Below are 21,106 nucleotides of genomic sequence, written 5' to 3' on the forward strand. Positions count from 1 at the left end.
TGGTGGGGAGGTAAAAGAGACCCCATTACTGCTTTAATAACAAAGTCTCACTTTGTGTCGGCCTGTCGTACACACTCTGTAGCACTTAGCCGGTCCTGTCACTCAGCCTGAGCCGTGTACAGCTCGTCTAGTGACTGACGCTGAGGCTGTTGTCATGGTGCATTGACTGACTGAAATCATGTGCTGCTACTATTCATCACATTCTGCTATGTTCCAAGACAGTCTCCAGCCAATTGTAATTTTGTTTTTCTTTTAATTAAAGTTTCATTTAAGAAAAACATGTCCTGATTTAAATCGAGAAATCTTTAAAACAGAGAAGGGAGAGGAGGAGTGCATGTCTCAAAATGATCTTGTTTTCCAAGATTCCCAGCATACCTTAACCCTGCTGACTGGCATTACTGAATGGGCTTTGTGCCTATACAGGCTTTGATTAGCGTGCATACTTTAGTTTTTTGCTGTTATTCTTATATAGAGCTATATCTTGTAAAGCTACTGTCCCATTTTTCTGCATCCTCACTTTGATTTCACTCATACATTGTGGCACCTTTCCTCACCTCTGACCTTCACCCATTACCATTACCGTGGCAATCTGCATAAACCTCCAATTAGCAGTTCTGGGAAAATCAGGTCATTCATTGCTTCCCAGAAAGCTCTGTAGTGCTCCAAGGGAAAGAAAGAAGGGCGATTTGGAAACGCTCTGGTTCCCATGTTGATACACCGCCAGCTGAGCTCATTTCTGTGCTTTCACTGTTTCCTCGGTTTTCAGGGCTTGTTATTCGTCGTTCATTGGCGGAGATTTTTGTGCTCTCTGTTTGTAGCTCGGTTACCCAGGCAGTGGGTCCTGTGAAGCTCAAAAAGTTTGGAGTTTAGTTGGTTGTCAGTGGAAATGTGTCATGAATCACTGTGTGGCAGGCAGGAGTTGGACCCAAGATGCAGGCACTCAGTCTCGAGGGATGAACTTAAAAAACTCAGCTTTATTTGCTGACAGGGGAAAAGCATACAAAACTAAACTAAACTAAACTAAACTGGGGAAATATAAACTCACACTTTGAAGAGAGGCACACGAGGAAACACACAGCTTGAGGGACGACATGGCACTAACTCAGAGAAACACAGGGTTTAAATACACTGGGAAGTAACGAGGGGAATGAGACACAGCTGGGAGAAATCAGAACTGACGAGACAAGGCAGCAAAGCAGGACACATTCACATAAGACACGGACCTTCAAAGTAAAACAGGAAGTAGAACACAGAGACGTGAACTTGACACGGTGGAGACAGCAACTAAGAAACACAGACATAAACCATAAGGCAGAGGACTCTAAGAACCAAAATAGACAGAGGGAAATACTAAGCTTGGAACACAAGAAACTAGACTCGAGGGAGTAACAAAAGACCGACCATGAGAACATAATTCACAATACAGAGTGACAGAAAACAAGAAGCTCAAACATGCAAAGGCACAGACGTACACAGAACAGAGGGGGCACAGAGAAACATGAAGGCCAAGGGATCAAAACTAGAAACCATAGAATAAATCACACGAGTACAAAATACAAGAATCACAAAGAATTAAAAACGCTGGGTCAGGAGACCCAAGATCCTGACAAAATGTGGGCGTTAAAAGAACCATTTCTGAAAAGACACTTTGGCTGGCTTGGTCTCTGCTTTCTTTTCCTGCTGCATTATGTGTGGTCTGCCTGTTGGTGAGTCAGAAGAAATACAAAACAGCTGGTACAACTAATATAGGAAAATGTAAACCTAATTCTGAAAAAGTTAGGACACAGTGTGAAATATACACTAAAAGAAAATGATTTGAACACAGAATGTTTGAACTATTTTAAGAAAAATATTAGCTTATTTTCAAGTTCATGGCAGCAACACGTCTGAGAAAATTGGTACGGGGGAAACAAAACACTGGATAAGTAAGTGGTGCTAAAAAAGACAATTTATGCAGCTAATTAGGGTAATTAGCAGCGGGTCAGTGACATGATTAGGTATTAAAAGAGCATCTTAGAGAGGCAGATTTTCTTAGAATTAAAGATAAGCAGAAGTTCACCAAAACTGCCTGCAAATAGTGGAACAATTCAGAGTAATGTTCTTCAACTTAAAATTACAAAGACTTTGAATGTCTCATCTAAAAGTGGGAAATCTGCTCTGTGGTCTGGTGAATTGAAATTTGAAATTTTTTTTTATAAAACAATGAACATTGTAGTCTCTGGGCTAAAGAGGAGCGAGACCATGTAGCTTGTTATCAGCACTCAGTTCTAAAGCCTACATCTCTGACGGTATGGAGGAGCATTAGTGCCTGTGGAAGTGACGCCTTGCACATCTGGAAAATATCATCCATGCAGTAAGATGTATACAGGTTTTAAAGCAACATATGATTCCATCCAGATGACATTTTTTTAGTGAAGGACTTGCATATTTCTGCAAGAAAAATTCTCCTGCCTGCAGTCCCGATCTTTAACAAAAAACATGCGGTACGTCATGAAAGTAAAATGCCACAGAGAAGACAGCTAGAATCCTACATCAGACAACATCCATCTCCCAAAAGTCCAGTGCTGTGAATTTCATGAGTGTGATAAGACAGTACCTTAAAGAAAATATATTTTTTCTATCCCTCAGGTAAAGTTTACAGACATATCAAAAATCAAAGAAATTGAAGCTGCTCTGGCACCACATTGCTGCTCAGAATCATTAGTTGTGCAGAAATTCACCTAAATACAAATCCTTTAACTTCCGATCAAAGCTAATGGTCAAAATTACAGATCTCTGCAAAACCGGTGTCACTTTGATGCTTTAAGCAGACACTGGTATGCTCACCGCTTTCTTCATCCACCATGCACGTGCATGAGGACAATTCACAGTGACAATACAGGGAAAAAGTTAACTAGTGCAGCTCTAAATGACATCATTATGCAGTAGCCTAATGAGTCACTCTCAGCTAAAATGACCTTCAATAATAATTATGTTTGTTGTGTAAAATACCTTTTTCACTTAATGTATGCATTAAGGTTGATCTATTTGCTACTTTAAAAATAAGCTTGAGTCAGTTGTTGCCTTACACATTTAAGAATGATTCACACTTTCTTATTATTTCTTTTTATTTTAATATTGGCACTGGATCAGTTCGTGGTATTTTTTACTGTCCACAGTAATTTTGATGTGATGTAAAAGTGTAATATTGCATTATCAGTGATATAGTGTCATCCATTCCCTATGGTGCTCTACAATAACATAAGCCCAGACATGTCTGAGACCAAGAGCAGCATTGCAATGTCTCAGCTTCCGATGATGATTTAGTACCTTAAAGGCGAGCTACTTCCACAGTAACCTCCAACTAAGCACACGGCTTTACAAAAGATGCAAGAGACTGCTCCTGCTTAAGGTGGAAATATAGTGGCTGGAAGTAACTGATGCAGTTACACGGTGGTAAAACAGGGCTTTCAGTATCTTGTTTAAAAACCCAGCCCAAAACAACAGATAGAAAATATTTTTCAATTACAAATTTCTTATATGACAATATTGTGCAGCAAGTTACTTCTCACTAAAGAGATACTTCAGTGATTATTATTGTTAAAATAGGGTGTTAAGCAGTAGCTGTGTCACTATGCTGTATCACTGTATGCTGTGTCACTATAGCATTTCTGCTGCTACTCCCGTGTGGCAATAGATTCTCACTTTGAATTAGGTTAATTCAAAGTGAGAATTAGGTGTAATCAAAGACAGTGGGTTATTGGAAAAGAATGGGAAATTACGTTCATTTTGTTTGTGCTAATAAAAGCTGCTGCCAGCAAACTACAACCTCCAATGAAATCTTGTTAATGAAAAAAAAAATTGTTATAAATATGGTTATTACAAATGTCCTTGTAATCTAATTTTGAAGATATAATGGCACACCCCGACTCTAGAAGGTACAGCCTTTTATTTATTTGATAAGGTCAGCACCGGACCCATGACAACCATAATGCCAAATAGACGATCATCATCAATTTGTAGTTTTGGTTGCTCCTTTTCCTTTTGTTTTGCTTTGTTCCTTTGTCTCTTTTTAATTCTGTGTTGTTGTACTTTTTCAACATGTTCAAAACAAAGAATCAATCAATCATATTAACTCTCCAGGTTTGAACATATCTTCATTTGACCTACTGCCTACCTGAGACTCTAACAGTCTCACACACATTTAAGAAAATACTGCTTTTAATGTCCGCAGTCACTGGTTAAGATTGCTGACATTAAAAGTAGGCATACATTCAGACCTACAAACCTTTAGTGTAGCACCTACATTCACATGGATACACACCAGGATGGATGCTTATTTATACTACAGTGTACTCTGGGTTTACAGAGTAACTCCAGTATGATTGCACAGATGTCCTGCAGTTTTAATTTCAGCAGTCTGTGCTGTTCAGTGCATGCTGGGACTGTTTGCGATGAAGCATTTTAAAATATTTATCTGTAAGGTCCCAGTGAATGTTTTCTTTTATTACTTTTACTTCATTAATTAGCTTATTATTATTACTTTTGTTGAAATGTAAAACATAAAACTGAGAAGAGCTGTGAGTTTTCATACTTGAGAGGCTAAAGTTGAACTTTTTACCAACCAAACTGAAACAAGTAACAGATTGTTAATTAAGTTTCCTGAGAAATGAATGAACTCTCAGTACTGTTTTATTAATACGTGTGTTATGGGTCTACATATCTGCTGTTTTGTCAAACCCACTGGCATCCCACAACATACTGAAGGTCTCCTTCAGTGTTCGCTCTGTGATACACTGAGTTAATAGTGAGACAGATCTCACACTTACACTTTTAAACACAGGGTAACCTAAATTATTGGCACTGATTAATGTTCTTAGGGTGGTTTTTAACCTAAATTATGATCTTTTCTTAGTCCAAAGAAGTAGTTTTTCATTCCTTAATCTAAACAAGTACCTTTTAATACATAAACTTAACCAGTGAGTAAAGTACCTTGAAAACTAAGCTAATAAAATAGCGAATGCAAAGCTAAGCAAAGTAGTGGGAGCATTCATCTTAGGGCTACATTACGCTGAGTAGTGTAGCCCTAAGAGGAATGAACGATTATGAACGTCAATAAATGAAATAGAGAATATAACATAACCATTCATTTCTTATGTTCAGACTCTATATATGGACTTATCAAAGTGCTGTTTGGCTGCACTTCCATGAGGAGACTCTCATCCGTGAGTCCAATTTAGACAGGGTTAGATTCACCATAGTGGGCTCAGTAATTTTAATTATTATTAATCCATCCACAGCTGTAATCCACTAGGCATCTGCCATATCAAATCTAAACAAATTACCTAATGGTTTTCGGTCCACTTAGAATTTTTTATAATTCCCATAATAGCAGTGCGCTCAAATAGACACTGCCTGAGCAACATATTGTGCCATCACTGTGCGTATATGTGTAAATGCATCCCTGTACCATTTTGAGCTTTAAGCAGTGGCTGGAATACTGAAACTCTGGCTCCCCTAAGTAGTAGATCACACTTTGCATCTGTATCTGGCAAGGCAATGGATTTATTTAAAAGTTAAAAAACAAGTTTGAATTCTGCACAGATGCCAGTTTATATAAAGCGAAGAGGTTATTGTTGAAGATGGCTATGGATGACTGCACCCACTTTTCCACCAGAAGATAATGGTAGCTGTCCAAGGTACTGAACTGTGTTTACAGCCCAAGGGGTTGGTACGCACGCACACACACACACACACGAAGACAAACGCACACAAACACAAACACAGGCACACTCAGATCCTTGTAGTATAAACTGAGAACCTCCAGCCAATCAACAGTGTGATGTGATGATCGTGTGATTATCTATCCATCCATCCATCCATCCATCCATCCATCCATCCATCCATCCATCCATCCATGCATCCATCCATCCATCCATCCATCCATCCATCCATCCATCCATCCATGCAAATAACTCGATTTGTTTTGTATGTGTATCTATCTCTGCATGGACTAGCCTTTCACATTCCTTCCCGCAGTCCTTATTTTCTATTTAGTGAAAAGCATACCTCAGCCATATGACACCAACTGAGACATAGGACAAATAGCATACACTCTGGCTTGGGGCCAAAAAGTTGCACACTGGCTATTAGAGCAGGGCGATATGACCAAAAATAATTATCACGATATACATTTGAAAATTTGCGATAACGATATAACTGACGATATAATTGACACTAGACAAAACACTTTACAACTCCACAACTTTATTAGTGCAAAAAAAAGGTATTTTCACTTAAACGAGCAGCTGTTTTTTATGTGCATTAAAGTTATATAAAAATTTAACAGTGCAAATGCAAATTCCTTGCTGACAGTTTAACCAAAAGGCATTTCCAATGGAAATTGGCCGACATATCCTCAGCATAACCATGTTTAATATCCACCAAACTTAAAAAGAGGTTATACACACAACACGGTAATATTATGTTGAAGCACAGTACGTATCACTCTGCGAGGCTCCTGCCTACGATAGCCGTAATGCTCCGACAATCCATCAAGCAGTGCGCGTTCGTAGCTTACCAAAGTCGGACTGAAACACTTGACCGATTTTTGAGCGCCGTGTAGCACACAAAATTGTTTCAAGGTCAGTAAACACAACTAGAATTCATACATAAGGCACACGGGATTATAAGGGGCACTGTCGATTTTCAGAAAAATCAAAGATTTGATTTGAAGTGTGCCGTGTTTTCCAAAAAACAAGGCAATAACGATGGCCCGCTAGCATGCTCTACCAAAAATAGTGCTTTGTTGTGCATCTGACGGATGAAAGCTAAACCAGTTCCACACCACTGAAGTTGCAGCATTTTTACAAACCAATTCTGGTTCATCTGTTTCGTTCAACAATCCGCTTTCGCCCTTCTCATTCTCTGTTGCCGCCATGCTTTTTCCACCATGTGCGTATGAAAACAAAGGCACTGCGCATGCGCGTTTTACCCATATTCTATCGCCATATGTCATTTTCCTATCATTGCCCGACATTACACCGGTATTACTGTGAACGGTATGATATGATATGATGATACTGGGTATGTAATGAAATGTATTTTGTGGCATAATGCAGCTCTTTCAGAAAACAAAGAAAAAATAGAGGAAAAGCACAAGAAGAAGCAATGAAAATAAAATGAAAAGTTTTAAAAAAAAAATAATTAAAAATGTATACTTTTGAAATGTTCACCAGATGCTCAACTTTAAGAATTCAAGCTTTAAAATCTATCAAAAGAACCCAGATCAAACCATTTCACTGTTCCAGTTTCCATGCTGACAGAACACACTTATGCTCTGCTGTTGTGCAGCAAGATGGGGAAGTGTTTACTAGATGTGCAGTTTTCAGAGATAAAATGTTGGCCATGTGGTTTGTCTTGAGCTACTGCTGATTACATTCCTCAAGATGCAAATTGAGGAAAAGCACCACAGAGATTGGATAACAGTGAGCAGAAATAGGCTGGTCAGAGGAAATAGCCTTATTTCCTGCCTTGGGTCCAAACTGATTTAGCGTAACTCTTATGCCAGCTCTCTTTTTCTCTTTGTGGGTTCATCGCACTTCTTACAGTGTTACGTCCAGCTGCTCTGGCTGGTCTGGGTCTGAAGGTCTGCTGTGCTTAATCCAATCCCTGCACTTCCTTTTTCAACATTGATTAGTGTATTTCTGTCAGCAGCAACCACGGGTAATGTGTGCTTCAGCAGAAAATAAGAAGTAGAGAAATTTTAGAAATCTTACAGCTGCTTTATTTATTTTAATACTTACTTTGGGGATTTAATATTTACTTTCTTCTCAGGGTGCCAATGTAGGTTAAACATCCATGTGCCATAAGGCGATTGCAGTGGCCCATTGCAGTAAAGACTAAAAATGTGATATTTAAATGTAATAAATATGTATTATGTATGTTGAGCACCCAAAAGAATATTTCCTGAAATTTACAAGCAGAAGTTGGATGATTGGAATATTTTAGTGGCTGCTGTGAAATGCTGATTGTTTATGTAGTTCAGGGGTGGGCAACTCCAGGCCTCGAGGGCCAGTGTCCTGCAGGTTTTAGATATCACCCTGGGTCAACACACCTGAATCACATGATTAGTTTAGTTCATTACCAGGCCTCTGGAGAACTTCAAGACATGTTGAGGCGGTCATTTAGCCATTTGAATCAGCTGTGTTGGATCAAGGACACATCAAAAACCTGCAGGACACCGGTCCTGGAGGCCTGGAGTCGCCCACCCCGATGTAGTTTAATGCACCTGTCAGAAATCTGCATTTAAGTATTTTTACATTATTGAATCTTTTAATAATGTAGCTGAAAGTAACTATAAAGAAAAGCCCAGCCTTAATAGTTTTTTGAAAGGGCAATAAAAAACTCAATTACACACTCTGATTCAGCAGAGTCACTTACTGTGAAATTATTTGGTTATATACTTGGGATGGGATTGATATTGTTGCCACATTCTGAGTCTGCAGTATATACAAAGAAAGTCCATAGTTTAAACATAGTTTAAACATAGTTTAAACATATGGAACTGTTTTGTTTTTTCCCCAGTCCTTCTGGACCCTGTCTTACATGTCTTCGTATTTCTTTGTATTTTGATGGTATTTATATCCATTTCCATCTATGAAATGCCTTCAGTACATCTCAGCGAGGATACGTGACTGATTTTCAGTGACTCGTTCCTTAAGCTGTTCATGTAGAAGAAATATAGGCTGCTCATTAGCATATTATCAGAGAATTTAACAGTTACATGTGCTTGGATTGCCACAGATGGCTCCTAATTACCAAAAATACCACATTACACAGTACAGGTCATTTATTAGAATATACAAAAGGAATATTCAGATGTGTGTTTGTGTTCTAGGAGAAACTTCTGCAAGTAAAATAAAGATAAACATATTCAGAATATGTTGAAAGTATTGTACATGTGTACGTGCAATCCTTAAAATCGTCTGTACACATGTATATGTGACTCTTTATAGTATGAGGTTGAGCAGCTGTGTTCATTTTCACATAAGCACTATGCCTGTTGACTTAAAACCTGTAAGGACTGGGATGTATTGACAGCTGGTTTGTGTGCTTGTCTGTGTAAGTGTGCCTGAGTTTTATCCCAGAGTCTATAGCTGTAACTATAATTAGCTCTTGTGTTTTGGTTGCCTTGGTAACGCCACAAAGTCCTTGTGACTGTGGCTGTGTGTGAATGTGTGAGCGGATTTGCCTTAACAAGTGCGCTGTGGCATTTTCCCCTTATTGTTCAGCAACGTGCTTACATATATATGCGGCATGAGGGACTAAGCCAAGCAAGCCTGTAATGCACAGAGGGCTGCTCTCGGGGTAGCACGTGATGCTCATGTTAACAACAGCAGAAAGATGAAACTGGACTGATTAAGGAAATGTTTTTTCTGGGAGTTGTTTGAGCAATTTCAGCAATTGGAGTAGATACAGAGTGAATTCACATCAGTAATATTTGTAGCAGTTTATTTGCACTTTCACAACCTTCCAAGGTTATTGGGAGCAGTGCCAGTTAAACTCTGGTGTCACTTTACTCAAATAAAGCACCTGAAAGGATCTGGTCCTCATCCAAGAGAGCCACAATGCATTCATTAAGAAAAAAAAAGTCTTATCCAATCTGACATGCAGGGTTTTGTAGGTGTCTCGAGACTAGTATTAAAGCATGCTAGCAGTTTCTTAGGCTTGGAAAGATGAGCACAATACAAAAAAAGGCAAACTGCACAGAGCCTCTGCTATGTTCCTTCCTGGGATTAACACTGACATAATATTAACGACAGAGTACAGGCGAGACAAGTCAGTGTGTTTAGTTTAAGTTACAGTAACTGGAGTCAGATTTGTTTTGACGTTCCCTTCTGATGCCAGGACGACCGGTTGCCAGATTACTCTCCTATAATTTTGCTACTTGTGGGAATGGAAACTATTTATAAATGCTGGTTTGCACTAACACACCAGTGTGACCGGAGACTGAACCATGTACAGAATGTTTTATGTGAGCACAAAATTATATCCATCGATAGATTTGGACATAATTTGGAATGGTGTAATTAATACTCATTCTCTCACCTGGTCACATTGCTGGTTTAAAGTGGTTAGGTCAGATGGAAAGTGCACAATTAAAAATGGAGACGGAAGTTCTGACTGGCCTTTCACAGCTAAAAGATCTTATTGTGTGGTAAATTTGGCATGGCATCATAATGGATATGAACCATTATGAACTCTTCCATTACAGTTAATATTTTGAGGTGGTGAGAATTAAAATACCAAAATCTTCTACATTTGCACTGAAAATAAATCTGAAATACAGGCAGTTAATGTGGTTTATAAATAAATAAAGCATTGGTAGAAAGTACATTTATCAAAGGCAATTTCTTTTCCCTTTCTCTTTTTGAAAACAATGGCTTTGATGACCGAGGAGTAAGTGAGCATGGGTGGTGAGAAATCCACCTTGGCTTGCTTGCTATGCCGTCATGCTGCATTGGGAATCATTAACGTGTGTAGAATTACACCACCATGGACAGTAATGCTATCTGAACCATCAGTATGCAATAGCCCAGCATGCCACTCACAAGTACACTGAATCAGTAATGCGCAGGTCACGTGAGGTGACATATGCATTAATGCATGATGAAAGTATGAGGCATGGAGATGGTAGGGGGTGGAATATAGCAATATAAAGGGGGGGGGGGGGGGCATTTCAGCGGTTATTGTTATTGCAATATCACATTAAACAAATAAGAGGTGACGTTAAAGTCAGCAGAGAAGTTGGTAAAAGTGTTTTCACATGGCTGTATCCGCACTATATGGAAGCAGGGTTTATCGTTTCATAAATCCTATTCTGTGGTAAAATGCCAAAAGCTGTGTGCTAAATGTCTAAAAGTCTTAAATGCTTAAGTCTTAAAGAATAAAATGTTACCATTAATAGTTTTGTTTCATCCTGTTTTAATCACACCCTGCTAAATCTGTCATAAGCTCACCAGCAAAGTCAGTGTGTAAAATGAGTAATAAATATTGAGCAACATTTGAGAGTCATCAGTGTTGAGCAGTCTGTTGGCATGAATGAGGCAGTGAATGTGAGTCTTTACTATTGAAAAGGATTTGAATGCAGCAGTTTGTTTCCAAAGACATGGACTGTCTGTTTTTCATTAAATTTGACCTGAAAGCCTCCATCAGCCAGTGCAGTGGTCTCTTAAGTAAATCTGTCTCTCCAGTGTAATTTGTCTGCTTACTGTAGAAACGGACGACCAGGATTTTTATTTATGGGCATACTTTGATTTGATTTTTGGTGAACAAACATCGGCAACAGAAATACAATTTGTGGCAAAGTTTCACTGCGTTACTCTCCCTGCACTGGTGGATAATGCAGTGCAACACAGTTTGTGAACTAGTGTAAAGTTTCAGGATGTTACAAAGCAACTGGAAAGATCAGTTTCATGATGAATGAGAGTGACACCGATGAGAATCAGTTCACAGAAGCTTTACACAATTTTTTTTCTTTCAGAATAAACCTTTTCATTCACTCATCTATACAGCAGCCACTACAGTTGGACGATGTGTCAGAAATTTCAGTTGCAATCAATCCCAACTAAAAAGCTTATCGTCTGATCATGAATACATTTTACTCGATCTTATTTGTAGCAGATGGCTTGGTTGTTTTCGATGGATCCGAATGGTAAGGTTAGACATATCTGCGGTTTGTCAAGACCACATCTCTGCTATTGTTCTTGCCCTCAGTGATATAGGTTATTTGGGCTTCTAATGCTAAAGCCAAACTAAGAAAAACAAAACAAAATTATTGCAGCCATGTGTAATGAACTTGCACTCTTGTTACCCTTTTAAAGCAGTTGCTTCAAAGGCAGGGGTGAGGTGTACAAACACTTCTTCAAAGCAACTTTGGTGTTAAGACGGCGATAATATGGCAGTAAAACGGAATTAGTCTGCTATCAGTTTGTGATTGATGGGGTCAAGATAGCAATTTCATGCAATCTGTTTGTGATTATAAAGCCACTGACTGTAATAAATTGGTGACGATCACAGATCTGTTACCGTCTACTTACACAGAACTTTAGTTTCAGAATCCACCCTAAAAATCTCACAGATTTGAAATAAATAATGCTGCACAGTTCACAGTGGTGATTTACCTGCAAAATGACAGAGGCACTCAACAGCCGAATACAGCCAACTGGGTCACAAATACATGTATCAGCAAGTTATTGGTGCTGACTGAATGAGGGTGATTGCAATGTGATGGGGACGGGTTTCCTTGCACCTTGCAATTGAAGATGGTTGTCCAGAGTATGTGGGTTTTGCATGTGCAACCTCTGGATGGCAAGCTGCTTACAACTGGTTGCCAAATGCTAAAGAAATTCTTTGCAATCATTGGGCAACCACCAAATTTAGTGGGAAGGAGGTTGCTGTGCTATTTTTGCTCTGTGACTATTCTTACCTTTAGCAAAGACATTTATCCCTTTAAAGTGCCAATAAATTTCCTGATTTCATTTATAGAAATCAATAAGCTCATCCTGACAAAGAACTGTTATTTAGATTTTATTCGCTGTCAGATTTTCAGAGCATCTCATTCAGACTTCATCAGACATTTAACAGCTTAATTAATCTAATCAGCTGCGAGTTGAGATGTTATCAGCTTAATAGTCATTTTTTGTTTTCCTTTCTTAAGCTAGAGAAACTGGCTCTAATGTTAAGACTTTTTTTTTTTTTTACATATACTTTACAGTTTTTTAACAGGGTTAAGATTACTTTTTTTAAGTCTTAGAGATGGAGGTAAATATGGAGAAAAATTGTGAGATGAAGAATAGAGGAAGACGAAGGAAAAGGAAAGTGGAGGAGGCACTGAAATTGATTGTCTTTAGTCCCCAATGATGAAGTAAAACCTCAACAAGCAAGGTTAAAAATAGTACAGTGAGTGGCCCTGCTGATATCACACACACACACACACACACCCCAGTGGGGATTCCCATCAAAGCTGCTATCTGCCATCCTGACCTTTTCATTTAAGTTATGTTTGTTCACTCTCTCAATCCACCATTCATATTTACAACCTCCCCGTGCAATACAAACCATTCACCTGCACTCCTACACCCAGCCACTACATTCATAAACACTAATGGATTCAGACACAAACGCAATCACACACAGGCTTCTTGCTATTCTTTTATTCATACCCTGCCTATATGCCGGAGGCCTGTGATTTACTGTTTTCCACAGCGGACTTGTTCTTTGAAAATACAGTTGAATTGCTTTTATATTAGTTCCCTCAACATGTAGTGTAATGTAACTGCAATGACAACGCTTAAATAAAGAGAAAGCAAAGTGGCAAATTATCTTAAATGAGCACACAGCCCACTCTGCAATGTATAGCCAAGGAAATAGGAGAGAACAGTGAAGCCCCAGGGGATTCTTTGTTGCTTCAAGTTGACAATTTATTTTGAAAAATTAAATGTTTCAGCCATCACTTTAGGGCTATTATAGAAACTGTGTGTGTGTGTGTGTGTGTGTGTGTGTGTGTGTGTGTGTGTGTGTGTATGTATATGTGTCTATATCTAGGCTCAGTTTTAGACATTGTTTCTACTCTGCATGATTTCTGTTAGAACAGTTATTCGAGGCCCAGCATAGGATATAAAAAAATATCACTCAATTGAACTGTGACTCATGCAAAGACGCAAGTCCAAGAACACAAGTATGGAGTTGAAAATAAACATAATATGGGCCCTTTTGGACATCTGCAAATGCTCGAAATATAATGCTTATTATGTAAGCTGTTGAACTTCTCGTCTTGTCTGGCAGTAAAAATATTACTTCACAGTGACTTTAATTTACATACACACATTTTGCACTCCAAAGGAAAAAGACTTTCTTTAAAGAAGTTCTATTGCACTTGGGGAAATAATAAAATATACACGTTATCTTTCTTGGAGATAGATGTTATGATTAACACCACTGTTAGCAATGAAGGATTGTCATTAGTATGATGTTTCTGGATTTACAGGTGCTGATTGGCAGAAATGATTCCCTTTGAAAAGTGCCCAGCTGGCAGATTTTCTCTGCTTACTTTCTTTACATTTCAATTTCAGTTTCAGTTTTATCTATATAACGCCAAATCACATCAACAGTCGCCTTAAGGCACTTAATATTTTAAGGTAAAGACCCTACAATAATACAGACAAACCCCAACAATCAGACGAGTATGCACTTTGGCAACAGCCAGAAGGAAAAACTCTCTTTTAACAGAAAGACCCTCCAGCAGAACCAGGCAGAACAAGGCTATATTAGTATGCAATGACACTTTCACTCTCAGCTTCTTTCTCTCTTGGGTGCTTGCGCTCACACTCTGTCTAACTCTATTTATGTTCGTTGTACCGCTTCAAAATCTGCTTTGGATTGATACAGTAACAACATTACAGTCACAACTCACTTATTATTTTTCACTTGTCATTACTAATTCTAAGGTGCACTCAGTGAGACTTAGAGCATAGAGGGTTGAAACAACAGCGGTAAGTTGTAAAGACTTGAGAAAAAAAACTTAGGTGCTCAGAAGTAAATCTCAGGTAAAACTGGCATTTTACAAGGTTAATTACATAAAGATAATTGTATGTAAGAAGTATTGTTATAAGTGGAAAAAAGACATTACAAGCAGGTAAACCTCTAAACCTTTGTTCTGCAGTGAGCTGTCACTTTGTAGCTTTGTCTAGCTGCTGTTGTCAGTCTGCAGTAGTACCTCTGTGGCTACTGTGTGCAGTGTCTCTGAGCAGTGAAGAGGAAGTACTTTCACATATGCATACATTTATGTGTTTTTGCAGCTCATACATTACGTTTAGCTGTTTTAGTCTGGAGAGTAAAAAGAAACATGTCAAGATGAACTATTATTCTCCATGTTCAGGAAGTTCTCACAACTCCAAGAAATCTGACCATCTGCACAGTGACAGTGTGAAGAGCAAAGCACCGATTTGTGAAATTGAAAAACAGATTCAGAGTTTCACTGACATGGAAGTGAATCGAATTAGATTATAGGGCAGTGGTGAAAAGACATATTAGTGGAGTGAATGAAGTGACAGAAGACAGATGATATGATTATAGTAAGTTATAGAGAATGGAACTATATAGATAGTTTTATTTTTAGCTTATTGTTTCTGACAAGCTCAGATGACACCAAGGGTGTCCTGGTCAGCACCTCATCTACTCCCACACAGGCTTCATGCCCCCTAAAATTGGATTCAATGCCCTCTCATGGCAACTGTCCATGACGTTGTTAGAATCAAAGCTTTTTGTTCTTGTCCAAGAAATGCATTTGTAGTTGGAATATTAATGATAAAATACTTTTCAAGACGTTAGATGCTTTCTAATGTAATTTCTACAACATAATATAATCTCTTAAATTGTTTATAGGGAACAAATGTCTTTAGGGTAGGGAAGCATTTGTATACATTCTCCTAATATATTTAACCCTAAAAATTTGTATCTCGCAAGAAGTGCTGTACTGGTTAAAGCCAAGTTCAGTATTGAAGCCAATCCACATTTTTTTTTGCTATTCTCATGGTATAAAGTCCTCTGGCGCTGTTGTTAATCTTACTTACGAGTGGTATATGTGTATCAGGAGCTGTAAATACACTGCTTTATTTAAAACTGTGGGATGGATTGCTACTGAACTTGAGATATTTATGGTTAAAACAACATCAATCCTAGTAACTCTGATGAATCGTGTAGATTCTACAAAGCTCTTTTGCAAGTTTCTGGAGATATACAATTGAGAATTTGATTTGGTTGATAATCATCCATCCGTCCATCTTACCACTTGTCCAATGGGGAAGGGTCTAGAGAGCTTTGCACAGTTTGCAAGTCTGTCACATGGCTAACACAGAGAGGCAGACACATTTACACCTACAACCAATTTGGACTCACCAATTAACCTAACATAAACTTGTTGTGAGGTGACAGTGTCTCCCAGCAAAAGCACAGGTTTGAAACAGAGCTAAGGGTTTGTTTACATCCTCTCAAGTTTCGGGGGGGATTTACAGTCCCTATGTTGGCCAGAAAGGACAAGGAGGGAGGATCCATTGAATCAAGAACAGTTTTCCTTATCTGCATCCTCTTCCTCCATCGTGATTTATGCTTCTCCTCAGTTCCCCTCTCTCTCTCTCCACATGAGATGAGGCTTTTTCCTGCCTTTTTTAAAGAATCTGCTATTGAGACTCTGATTAAATATCTCGACAGAGTTGAAAGCCGTGCAAAGGGGTAAGGTCCTCCTTTTTTTCTTATTATTTTTTGGCTTATTGCCTTTATTGGACAGTAAGTGAAGATAGACAGGATAGCGGGGAAAGAGAGAGTCGGTCGGACTTCAATCTGCAGCCCTTTGCTGCGTGTCGTCCCATCTCCCTTCCTGCTTTCCTGCCATGCAGCATGTGGTGGTCTCCTTACCCACTGAGCTAAACCGGCACCCAGTGTAACCTTTAACATCAATTGAATCTACTTACTTTTGTCATTCTAATCTGTTATTGGCTAAGACACAAAGCATTATGCTCCAAAGAGTTGGCCAATCAGCAACCACAATACAATATTGACATTGTGTTGCTCCAGTGATAATCTTCAATTCTCTACCCCAGTATTTACAGGAGTGTGATTAACGTGCAGTAAAGGGATAGAGTACCGTATTATGACATGCAAATTGCAAGCTAATATTAAATGTATTTTATTTAGGCCAGTTCAGAATAGTCAGTAATTACATTTTTGCAGTTAAGAATGACAGACATCTCTGTGGGACTGAAAACAGCACAGAAGAAGTTTATTTTGATGTTTTACTGATGTCTTCTGGTCTTAGAACAGGCACAGACAACGGCCAACCTTTTTCTGGTATAAATCACCCGTAGACAGAATGACTGATAACGCATTTAATTTAGAATTTCTGCTAATAATTTTAAGTAATATAAACTCTCGCTTAATTTACTAGGTTCTGCTGTTTTATCATCCCTTATTAAACTGACAGACTGTAGTGACACATTACATGTACACGAGACTGATTCCCTTTCTAATCATTGGGTCAGGAAGTAGCTATTGCAGCACCTGCTCTAGTTGCCAAGTGTTTTTTAGTAACTAAAGCTATCAAGTACATTTTTGTTATGTTACCCACAGGCAGGTCACAGATATAAATTTGCAGTGTTGCTACATATTTCTATCGTATTTTTATATTGATATTTAGCAACATGCACTGTCCTGGTTTAAAAAAAACCCAAATCAAATCACCAAGAAAATAAATCTCTTATGCACGTGGTAATGCTTTGTAAGGGTGAATTTTTAACTAAAACCTGAAAAAGTAGTTCCTAAGTTTTGCCTTAACCCAACCGAACAGTGAGTCGAGTACACTTAAATATAGTAAACACAGTGAAAATATTTTGCCCTAATCAACCAAAATATGACGTTCCTACCACACATACACACACAGATACAAACACACAGTCAAATGAACAGCAGTGTTCAAAGCAGTGACGTTAGAGACTGCAGTGCACTATTCTGCAGATTCGACTCAACTTTCCTTAATATATTGAACTTTTTTCTGTCCAGATAGCTGTAATATTATCTAGGAAATCCAGTATTTGAATTAGGGACATTTAATGTGGAAATATCAGCCAAAATATCTGGCATCTCTTTAATGCTTCAGCCTCGGTTACTGGAAAAAATAATTATCTAAAAATACTAGTCGACAACATTTCCTGGTCCTGCACTTTCCATGACTCTTCATTTTCTTTATTGTGTCAGAGCCATCATCTTAGCCACAGCAAAGCAGCCATCTAACTGTCTCTGGCATTGGATTTGTGTGTATAAATGTTACAGTGCATCATGTGGGTGCTAAGGCCTGTCTGCTTAGGTGATGATATGATGAATAATAATAGGTTGGGTGATTAATCGTACTGTCTGCAGCAAGACGTGCATCCTGTTCCTTTGCCTCAGCTGGACAGCACTTTATCCCACATTAGCGGGAACTTGGAGCTGACAGGTATCAGGTTAAGTCACAGGTGGACACCTCAGCTCAGTTTGTTTTACTTAAAGGTCAAGGCAGTAGCCTTCGAAAGCAATGCACAACAACTGAAACATTTTTAAATAATTACTTTTTAAATGCTAATGATAATTCAGGAGGGTTTAATGGAATTGGCATTTGTTCCATTCTTCCTGTTTTCTATAGTTTAATATTCCGTCTGTGCACTTCAGCCAATGTGAAAAATGTCAACATTTTCACATAGATGGATGTTGCGCCTTGTTTATGGGATTAAATTGATTGTGACTCATTCTGTTTTGACTGGTGACTGAGGTTGTCAGGCAAACAGCGTATAGACTGAAAACAAAATAAGAACACCGCTGTTCTAACTTTGGCACACATCGAGAACATTTACCAACTGCCTCCAAATAACAGGAAACTTTGAACTCAAAACGGATTCGAAAATTCATTTCATAATTTTGACCAATTTTGCGAGTTAACCCCTTTGTTAAACCCTTTTTGTAAACAAGTGCAAGTGCAGAAAAAAAAAAAGACTTCTTACCAACAAAGACACACAGTACACATTCTCCGTGCGCCCACTTAACAGGGAGCAGAGAAGGAGAAGCAGAAGCATAGATGGCACTGCAGATGTGTTTGCATCCTTCACATTGATTTCTCATGTTTATAGTGCTCTGCTGGGCAACACTGATAACTTGTCTTTGTGCTTTTCTCTCTTATTCACTCAATTTCTATCTTTACCATCTTTATCTGTGTTGTTCATTTACCCTCTCTCCCTTGGCCTAATACACATATACACACACACAAACACTAATTATGCCCCTTGTCTAACCTATTGACTGTCAGGCCTACAGCTGAAGGATAATCTTATCTGGAGAGTGCAGCTCAGACCAGTGCACACTGCCACCCAGTTGATTAAATGCGCACAGAACAGGGCAAGAAGGGCTGGATGTGTCTGTCGCTCAATGTGAGTTTGTTTGTGTATATTTGTCATGATAGGTAATGAAACGGCAAAGTGATGGCCCCGTGGGTGTGGCAGCAGTATAGGATTGTGGATGTATGTATTTCTGTGTGTGTGTACCAGATGTGTCGTCTTAGTGATTTTTCTGTACAATGACATTTTCTCTTATGGGTTAAGAAAACTGGAAAACTAAATTAAACTATTTTGAAGCCCAGAGCAGAATTATCTAAATGTGCTGAATTGCAAAGCTGAAAAACAGAAGGAAGAAAAAAAAATTTTTTTGTTTACTGTGTAAAAGTGGAGCAATGAAATACCGGACAAATGTGAATGACTTCTGTGGATTCCAGCATATTTTAAACAAAATGTTGGGATTATGAGCAATTGAATAATAGTTGATTTTTGTTTGCACATACTTTTGAAAATTAGAATCGGGAAAAATAAATGTCTGCAGCTCATGCTTACGAAAGAATTGGAAAACGGCCAAGAAAACTGCAGCCAGTGCATCACTAATTACGGGACTTACACTAAACTCTTCGTTTTTGTCGAGATCCCAATAGTATTCACAAAGTGAGTAACCCACATTGAAGCCTACATAATCACAGGTCTTTAATATGCAGTCACTATTTACACTTACACTTCCCCTCACAGGCTCTTTCACCCTGCAGCTAAGAGAAACACACTGAGCGAATTAGCTCACAACCCTACTTTCAAAGTTGCTCGTATAAGTTGTCAGTGTTGTAGTACCTGCCAAGCACAAAATGGTCTCTCAGTTTTGGCTGCCACAGTACTCCCAGAGGGCATTATCGTGGCCCTGTGCAAGTGGAGCACAGTGATTATCAGAGCTTTTAGTGTAGACTGTTAGCTCACATTGACATTCAAATTGAGAGGTTTGCTGACAGGCTGCCGAGGAGCAGCCTTGTTAAACTGCAGGTTAATTATGTGCTCACTGATTCCATACTCATTTAGAGGAGTATTTGGCTAATGTCAGAAGCTCTCTGTGGAAGGTCATTTATTTTACTTGCTCTGGGGAAAAAAAAAAACATCTAAAAGATTTATAGATTTCTAAATGTAACAAAAAGTCGTCTCATTTTAACGAGTGCGACCTTGTGTTATCAATGAGAAGTTTCTCGAGTTATTGTTGTCTCAATCTGATGGGAGTCTGGTGTTTGGAAAGGCTACATCTTACTCAGCTAATGATAAATCACCGTGTGTCTCATAAGTGAAGGCAAATTTCATTTTCTCTGCAAAACATAATTTGCACTCCATCAGATTAACCAGTAATCTGCGCTTGGAAAGCAAAGTATAATTCAAACTAGCGTATTATGTGGTTCAATTGAATAATGGGATTTATCTTAATTACGCAACGATGGTAAAGTGCGCTGTAGATTTAAACTTGTTTCATTTGTCAGGCTCTTTAAGCCAACTCAATAGAGCAAGCTTGATACTGAGCTTGATACTGTAACGTGTGCCGAGTTTTATCACAGTTAAACAAATCATGGAATAAATGAAATCCTGTCTGGGTAAGTAAACTGCTTGATAATAGCATTTTGTAAGCTTCATCATACAAAATCAGGATTGCAAGGGTGGACTGAGTATTTATTACATAGTAAGGGATATAGATACTTTAATTACATTTATTGAGTATATGAAGTTAATTGTGAATGAATTGTCAGCTTTATTAATCTGATAATTTGATATGTGTGGTATGAATGAATCAGGGTTTATACTGTAACATTATTTTGTGCCAATGATGATATTGACTGGACATCAAAATCATAATATCAAGCTATTTATTTATTTCTGCTATATCTGCAAGAGCTTTGAAGATACTCGAAATCCAACTGTTGACCTTTTGCTGAACATTTTTTTTTAGCACAATTAAAACTAATTCTTAACAGCAACATTAGACTAAACTTTCATGCTAAATTGATTCAGTGGGTCTTTTGTTTAAGTGCTACAGCCTAAGTCTTATCTTTAATTAAAAGCTAAGTTCAAGATCTTTCATCACTGTGTCGTTCTGAGGGTGCAAACGGAGCCAAAGTACTCAAGACCTCCACGTCTTTGATGAGAGATGTTGTCACACAGGAGGGGGATAATCTCTCAGACAGTTAATAATTCTA

The 21,106-nt window shown here is 38.4% G+C and overlaps 1 protein-coding gene across 1 annotated transcript in view; it reads left to right on the forward strand.

Moving 5' to 3' along the window:
* The window catches only part of LOC102779150 (cytoplasmic phosphatidylinositol transfer protein 1-like), a 79,409-nt gene that overhangs the window by 31,806 nt on the left and 26,497 nt on the right, over positions 1–21,106 (forward strand). The window lies entirely within an intron of this gene.

This window comes from Neolamprologus brichardi, chromosome 6 (genome assembly GCF_056152115.1).
Source record: "Neolamprologus brichardi isolate AB-2024 chromosome 6, ASM5615211v1, whole genome shotgun sequence".
NCBI classification, from domain to species: domain Eukaryota; kingdom Metazoa; phylum Chordata; class Actinopteri; order Cichliformes; family Cichlidae; genus Neolamprologus; species Neolamprologus brichardi.